Below are 8,057 nucleotides of genomic sequence, written 5' to 3'. Positions count from 1 at the left end.
TGACGTAGGTGATGTTTCATGGCGTTGGGGAGATTTTCACTGGATCAGTTGCCCAACCGAGAAACAACCTTAGGTGACAAGTAGCAAGTGTTAATGTTTCTTTTTAATGGTATTATGAAAGATCTAAAATAGGGGACAGCAAACTAGGGCCAGCCACCTGTTTTGTGTAAATAAAATATCGGACCACCGCCACACCATTCATTTGTGATATTTCTCTGGCTACTTTTGTGTTACTAGGACAGAACTGAATAGTTGTGACAGAGACCAACTTTGTGTTCAGCAAAGCTAGACATACTCTCTGGCCCTTTACCTTGCTGACCCTGGTCTAAGACCATTCCCATAGTTCTCTGAGGATAAGAATCACCTGGATCATTTGTTAAGAGCACAATTTCTGGGATGCCTGGGTGGCTCAGCAGTTGAGCGTCTGCCTTTGGCTCCTCGAGTCCCACTTTGGGCTCCCTGTGAGAAGCCTGCTTGTGCCCTCTGCCTGTGTCTCTGCCTGTGTCTCTCCCTTTCTATCTGTGTCTCTCATGAATAAATAAATAATTTTTTTAAAGCACAATTTCTAGGCCAAACATGGATTTTCTGAGTCAGAATCTCCAGACTAGGGAGTTTGGGAAGCTGTAGTGAACAAGTTTCCCAGGTGATTGTTATCACCAGAGAATCCTGGTCTCAGGTGTGCCGCCTTGTCAGGTCAGGGAAGAGCTACGTGTTCAAGAGCATGGACGTTGAGTTTCAGTCAGCCAGGACTATGGCTCTGCCTCTCACCTAACCTGTCACCTCACCTTTAAATTCTGTTTCCTAACCTGAGAAACGGAAGTAAACATAACTCATTGTATATATGTGCAGTGCCTAATACAATGCTCGCTAGTGGTCATCCTCACCAGGAGGACCAGCACTGTATGGATACCAGGTGATCCCACCTTGGATACAGCTCATCATTAACGTGGGCCCAGCGGGAATATATAGTCTTCCGTGGTGCATGGGCACTTCTCGAGAAAGAAAAACTTCCTTAAAGGAATCTTCCATTACATTCTTTTTTTTTTTTGAAAAGTATGAGGCTCTTTAGAAATTTCAACATTCCCTGCATATCACTGAATATCTCAAGAGGTCATAACGGATTATTTTAAGATATAACTGAGTTTGCAAAAGAATTGATTTATTATTGAGATTTCTGGTACTCAGCGAGAAACTTGAATTTTTTTCTCCCTATTTGTGAGGTTAATGCTTTTAAAAATCTTTGCTTGGTGAGATCATGCAAATTCAGCCATCTGTATGTAGAGCTGTTGAACGTTTTTAGATAAATTGCTATGCCTTTGCCACATAAATCCTTGCAAGATACCGGACTCCAGTAATGCTTCAGGTTACCAGGGAGTTTTGTATTTTACTAAAGGGGGGAGAAAAATCAATCTTGAATCTTTTTTAGTCCAGTGACCAAGGAATCACTGCATTGATTTTGTTCACTTAGGTGGTATACAATTTATCCTCATTTGATTTGAAGTTTATTTTTTTCTGGGAAGTATTAATCTGAGTGTCATATGGATAATACTCTACTACCAGACTCTCTTTAAAGCCACTTGACACCGCCCATGTAAATATTGTAGGGTAGGGTTTCCTTGTAAGCTTTCCCAAATACGGGATTGGAATTCGCTGCCTGCTATTTCTCTTTTCAACAGAAGAGGGAGGCAAAGACTTGGCTAAACAGTCTCCCTAAACCCTAGGCTCGAGAGAAACGAATACATTTTTTTTCTTAGAGGAGTAAACAAAGCAGGATGAATTCTACCGGTAGGAGACAGCCTCCGCAAAGGAAGAAAAAACACAATTAGCAGGCCAGAGTGTTTTTTCAGTTTGATTTTTTTTTAAACCTCTGTTTTAAAAGACCGTACCAGTTGGGAAGCAGGAAAAACAAATCCTCAGAGGGCAGGGCGAGGGAGAGACATCATTTTAATCAAATGTGGTGCGGGGAGTGGGGGACGGGGGGGGGGGGGGGGGGGGGGGGGGGGGGCTTGCATTCTCTGCGGCCCAGCTGGATGGGCGGCGTGGTTCAGCCTCGGCCTGAGCTCACCTCCCTAAGCAAACTTGCAGGTCACCAGGCCACCTGGCCGAGCTTCTAGGTTAGCAGCTACTGGTGCCATGTTGCTCCTCTTGCTCACTTTGGGGAGAAAAGCGGGAAGAGCTGACCACCAGTGGCAGCATGCATTCCTGTTAGCTTTCTCTGCCTCTGAGAGAGCTCTCTCTTAGGCTCAGGTCCCCTGGGCAGATGCGCCCCTCTCTCTGACCTCCACAGCGTTTCTCTGACTCACACCAGGTGCTAACCAGCAGCCACCGACCTGCTTGCAGGCCCTCAGTGAAAGGCTGCTCCGAGAGACTACTGGGGCGGCCGCCTGGGCCAGAGGGTGCCAGCATCTTCTGTGGGCTTCCACCTGCGGTAGTTTCGAAGGTGGCAAGGAGGGATGCGCTGCCTTATTTGCTGGAAGATATGACTATTTGGGTTAGGTTCACTTTTCCCCGATACCAACAATATCGATTATTTTGTGTGCTTGGTGTCCTGGAAACACTGGGGGATGGGAATCGTTGGAGCCAGTTGAACTGGGTTGAGTTCTCCACCACTTGAGCAGTGTAATCTTGGGCAGGTATCTTAAGCTTTCTAGTCCTGCATCTGTAGAATGGGAATCATAACCTCTGTCTCGTTTTCCTCCGAGATTGTTGTAAAGAATCAGTGAAATATGTATGTGAAAATACTTCTGAAATGACAGCCTACTCTGTATGTAGTGTGTGTGGCACATGGCATCCAGCTTGAATTTAAATGAGATTCAGAACTATGATAATGACCTAGAAGAGGGGTGAGCCAGGGCCAGCACTGGGGTGAGGCAAGCAGGGCGGCTAGGGTGCTAAATTTAAGTAAGTGGTCCCTCTGGGGGGCATTTGTCAACTACTCTGAGCTTAAATTCTGCACCCTACTTGCCTCATCCAAGTTCTTGCCCAGAGTATAAAAGACCTGTCTATTAAAGGCATAAATATAATACATGCTCATTGTAACAAAGGCTGCCAATACCTAATCTAACTTTGCAGAGGAAACTACTGGACAATTCTGGGATATCTTTCCTTGCTGTTTTCTCCCATCTGCAGCCATCAACTAGGTTTCTTATTCTCCCCTCATAGGCAGAGCAGAAACATGCAAAAGAAAGAAATGTAATTTCCAAACCTCACTGGTGTTCTAGATCTTGATCATGGGTTTATGTGCAGACTCTGTAGAGGGGTCATATGACACATGACCAAGCAGTAGATGGTTACATGTTACTTCAGCCAGCTTTCTCTCTCATGGTCCAGGTCTCAAGCATTTGAAGACAATTTGGCCAACTGAGGACTCTAGCATGTCTTGTCTTGTCTGTATTTGTCCCCCGGAGAAGTTCAAGATGGGTCTGAGTGGTAAGAAACCACTTCCCTTTAGGAACGGGGGTGGGGGAAAGGTTGTCAATACTGCAAAATGCTTTGTTTCTGATACAGAATATCCATGTATACCTCTCTCCTTGCCTCACCAGCCTCCCCCCTCCATTTTGAAATGGGATCACACTATGCCTTTCTGATTGTGCAACTGGGCCTACATTCATCCACTCTCCAATCACTGAGACAGGAGTATAAAACAAGGAAAGGGTTTTTTTTCTGGAGGCAGCCAAAGGAGGAGATGAGAGGGCAAGCTTCAAATCCACCTCTGGGAAGGAGGAGAGTCCGGGATCTTTAACGGCCGGGGGAAAGGTTCTGGGTAAAGGAAACAGGAGCTATAGACTCAAGATCAGAAAAAGAGGAAATTACTAAGTAGGGGAGTTTATTTCATTTTGTTGTGCTCAAGGAGGAGGTGAGTGGTCCTGACTGGTGCTGGCCAGCTTCTTGATGAGACCTCAAATCTCTCCTAAACAACTAAATTAATCCTTGGCTCTCATGGAGTCAGCAAGAATATAAGAGAAACATGGTGGCAGACAGCATTCCCAGAATGAGCAGATTTGGGTAAAAGAGGGACACCTGGGTGGCTTAGTGGCTAAGCATCTGCCTTTGGCTCAGGGTGTGATCCTGGAGTCTCAGAATGGAGTCTGCATCAGGCTCCCTGCATGGAGACTGATTCTCTCCCCCCCCCCCCCCCCCGCCCCGTGTCTCTCATAAATAAATAAAATCTTTAAAAAAAAAAAAAAAAGATTTGGGTAAAAGAATTCTAGTTGCACCTACCTGCCCTGTTCGCTCTTTGGTTACTGGTTTCAATTAACTTGTTTCATTTAATATACCTTGGATCTTTCATTGCAGTACATCTAAGCCAACCTCACTGTTTTTAACAGCCCCCTCCCTATAGCCTACTCTGTGAGTGCCATAATTAATTTAACCCTTTCTGTACCAGATGATTATGTTCTCTCCCATGCTTACTAATGATCTGCAGTGAAAATCTTCCCATGCTTTTCATCTGCACACTTAGAAGCTTAATTTGGGTCAAAGAGGATGTACGTTTTGACAGCAGATTAGGGGAGAGGATGATGAGATCCATGGGATCCATCCTTGGTATTTTTCTTCCTGACCCAACCACCTGTTGGATTCACTTCAAATCTAGTTTTCATTTATAATTCAGGGGCTGTAAGTAAAATCAGGAAGCACCCCTTTTGTTTAAAACAGAATTCCAAAAAAATAAATAAAAAATAAAACAGAATACCTTGGTAAAATAGTGTGTGGGGCCCAAGTATGACTGCTTTGGGAATGGCAGCTCAAAAGAGGAATGCAGCGTGTTCCCCTGTTCTGTGTAAACCATCCCACAGTTGTGGTCTTGCTGGGTGGGGTCTGAGGCTTGAGGTGGGCCAAGGAGCAGGAGATGGAGCTGTGCAGAGGCAGCGCCATCCAGTGGCTGTCAGGAGACCATGAACTTGTTTGCAGGCACAGGTACAAAATCCCTGGAAACTCCTAGAAATGCGTGAGGGGCATCTTATTTTTTTTTTTTTTTTGAGGGGCATTTTGAAGGAAGCTGAAGTACTGCATGAACAGGGAGATTGGTGCAACACTGGGAGGGCTGTTAAAGTGACTCCATGTGCAGCCAAAGGCTGGTGCCTGGGGACAATTCTGGTGGCTTCTGCTTTCCGAGTGAATTTGCATTTTATGTCTCATGCTGTATCTACATTTATTAGAACAAGATAGTGGCACTGTTTAGGACCAAGTCGTTCTCTATGCAGCCCTTATTTGACTTTGGGGACCTCTACCATGACTCTGTGGCCCATAAGTTGGGAACCACTGAGCGTGCTATTGAAAAGCTGAGTGTAGCTGAGATGCCTGACCCAGTGTCAAGGGGAGCGGGTTTTTTTAAGGCAGTTGTGGGATGAGTTCTCCCCTTCCTGTCTGAGTACCCCGTTACTCCTACTCAAGATCCTGAAATGATTCTGTGATGTAACAAATCTACTTCTCAGGCAGCCTGTCACCCCTTCCTCTATGAACAAGCCTCCTCCCTCGAATGAGCCTGGTTTCCTGCAGCTGCGGTCAAGGCACGGGCTGTCCCAGCTCTCAGCAAACAGGATGCTCCTTTCTGCTGCTAAATCTTTGCTTGTGGTTTTCCACCTCTGCAAAATGCCACATCCACCCCTTGAGTAATCTAAAGCCTACCATCTTTCAATGCCTTTAATGCTCCCTGCTCTCTGTTAACTTAGTCTTGGAGTGACTTTCTCTTTTCTAAACTCCCGAAGCTTTAAAGTTGGTGTCCTGTAGTTGATGTGACCTTCATTTGGGGCATGTCCCTTCATCTTAGCTGGATCATCAATTCTGACATGAGTGGCGTTGAACATCTTGATAGTTCCTTGAAGGAAGATGTTAGACACAAAATAATGTAATGTTTGAAGAGCTTGTTACAAGTTGAAAAAAATTAAAGCCACGTGTTTTTCTTTTTTCAAACTTGTTTTTGTATGTTGGATCTGATTCAAACAGATTTAAAAAATCCATTCAGTTGTGTGTGTGTGTGTGTATTGCCAGTTGGCAGAGAGAGGAGAAAACACATGGGTTTTTTTGGAAGGGTAATAAATGGGGCAGCCCATGCTCTATGGACAAGACCCTCATGACTTACCTCCATGGCTGTCAAGATGCCTGTTTTCCCCAGTTGAGGGGATAAGATTGTTCTCTGATTCTCACCTGTGCTTTGTAGACCAACATTAAATGCTTATATGAGGTGGGCACGGGTACAGGGGTATAGTCCTCCAAATAGAATAGGCATGTATGTCTGTTGCAAGCATGCTCACCAATGTGGGAAATCAAGCCATTTGCTCATGAAAACAAAGTTAATCTGCCTGGATCAGGAATTGAGAACCCAGATCACCTGCATCATATATCCCTACATTCCTGAGCCTGCCACACTGTTTAAGAAATTTGTTGTACATCCTTCCACTGGATTAAGCTCTGCTTCCTCTCATTCTGCTCCATGTTGACTTCTGTGTTGCACCATCGTTTGCTGTCCTCTAGGATAAGTTTTTTTTTAATGCACACAGGTCAATGGGTAACTGTTAACTGGTCGACATTCAGGGGATCTAATATCTTGGGAGGATTTTCTTTTTTATCTTGGAGGATTTATATCAATTACCTAACTAGCCGAATACCAAGTTCCTTCATATGAGCTTTATAATAAGTTGAGCTAGGTTTCACATTTATCCCAAGAAGACAGACTTATCCAAATCATCTATATTTTAGCAGGGAGTACCAAACTTCGGGCCTCAGAAACACGTTTTAAATAATTCTTGCTGTGCCATATATTTTAAATATCATTAAAAAGCCATTTTCTTTTAAAAATATGTGCACAATATATTTTATGAAACCTATAACAAGTCTATGAAAAAGTATTTTTTCCACAGGGATATGATCAAATGATTTTCATTCTGCTTGCCAAATGAGAAATCTGGTCTGTGTGATGTCCTTTATCTTATTTATTCCCTCTTGTGAAGATAATCACCATGTTCCCAAACAAAGAGAAATGTATTGCTCTGTATGAGTAACCAAATAACTTCTGTAGTGGGCAAAAGAGTCGGTACAGATCAAAACTAGGAAGCATGGATTTCCCTTCCAGATGCCTATTTTCCTGATCTCTGCCTCCTTTCAGACAGCTCCACGTAAACTGGGTCAGAATATAAGGGGAGCGCTGAAGTGAGTTTCAGGTACAGGTGCAATGTACGCGTGCTACAAGTAGGTCACTTTAGGACCTATGGAAGATGCAAAGAACTTCACAGTCAAGGGTGGTAACTGTTCTGTCTTTTAGTTAGGATTTTTTTCTTTTATTGAAAAATACGTGCTGATGCCCTCACTTAACTTTGGTCCTGGAGTTCTTTGGTTTTTACTGCTCCGAGCTGGCTAAGGCAGTGGCGGCTTTGTCCCATCCACTCTTTCCCTGTTCCTGAGGCTTGTGAACTGTACTGTTCAGAGGGGTGGGGGTTAGGGAAGGATGGAGTGTCATTAATACTTCTTTGTGCGGGTCTCTCTTCTGAGGTAGGCCCTCTGCCATTCCCTCTGGGAATCCTGGACACTTGTTATGCCCCCAGAATGGCTAGAGGCTAGGGGAACTGGGTTTCTGTGGGAGTGTCTGTGGACTATAAAGGTAGAGCCTCATCCACAACTACTGTGGGGATAGAAGGAGCCTTCCCTGCTGGGGTGGTGGCCGAGCACATAGCCTTTGCTTCACAAACAAGGATGAGGGATGCCTGGGTGGCTCAGCGGTTGAGCATCTGTCTTTGGCTCAGGTCATGATCCCGGGTCCTGGGATCGAGTCCCACATCAGGCTGGCATCTTAGGCCCTTGGTCTACCACATCAGGCAGCGACACTTCTGTTTTCCTTACCAAGCTTTTAGGTAAGCTTTCTTTCTTTTTTATTGTGGTAAAAAACACACAACATAAAATCTACCATCATAATCACTGGAAGGTGTATGGCTCAGTTGTGTTACATATATTCATATTGTTGTGAAACACATCTCTAGAACTTTCTCATCTTGCAAAACAAACTCTGACCTCTAAATAATTCCCCTCCCCCCACCCCCAGCCCTTAGGAACCACCACTGTGC

Source organism: Canis lupus, chromosome 1, assembly GCF_011100685.1.
Source record: "Canis lupus familiaris isolate Mischka breed German Shepherd chromosome 1, alternate assembly UU_Cfam_GSD_1.0, whole genome shotgun sequence".
NCBI lineage: Eukaryota > Metazoa > Chordata > Mammalia > Carnivora > Canidae > Canis > Canis lupus.
Note: the sequence above shows the minus strand (reverse complement) of the source record.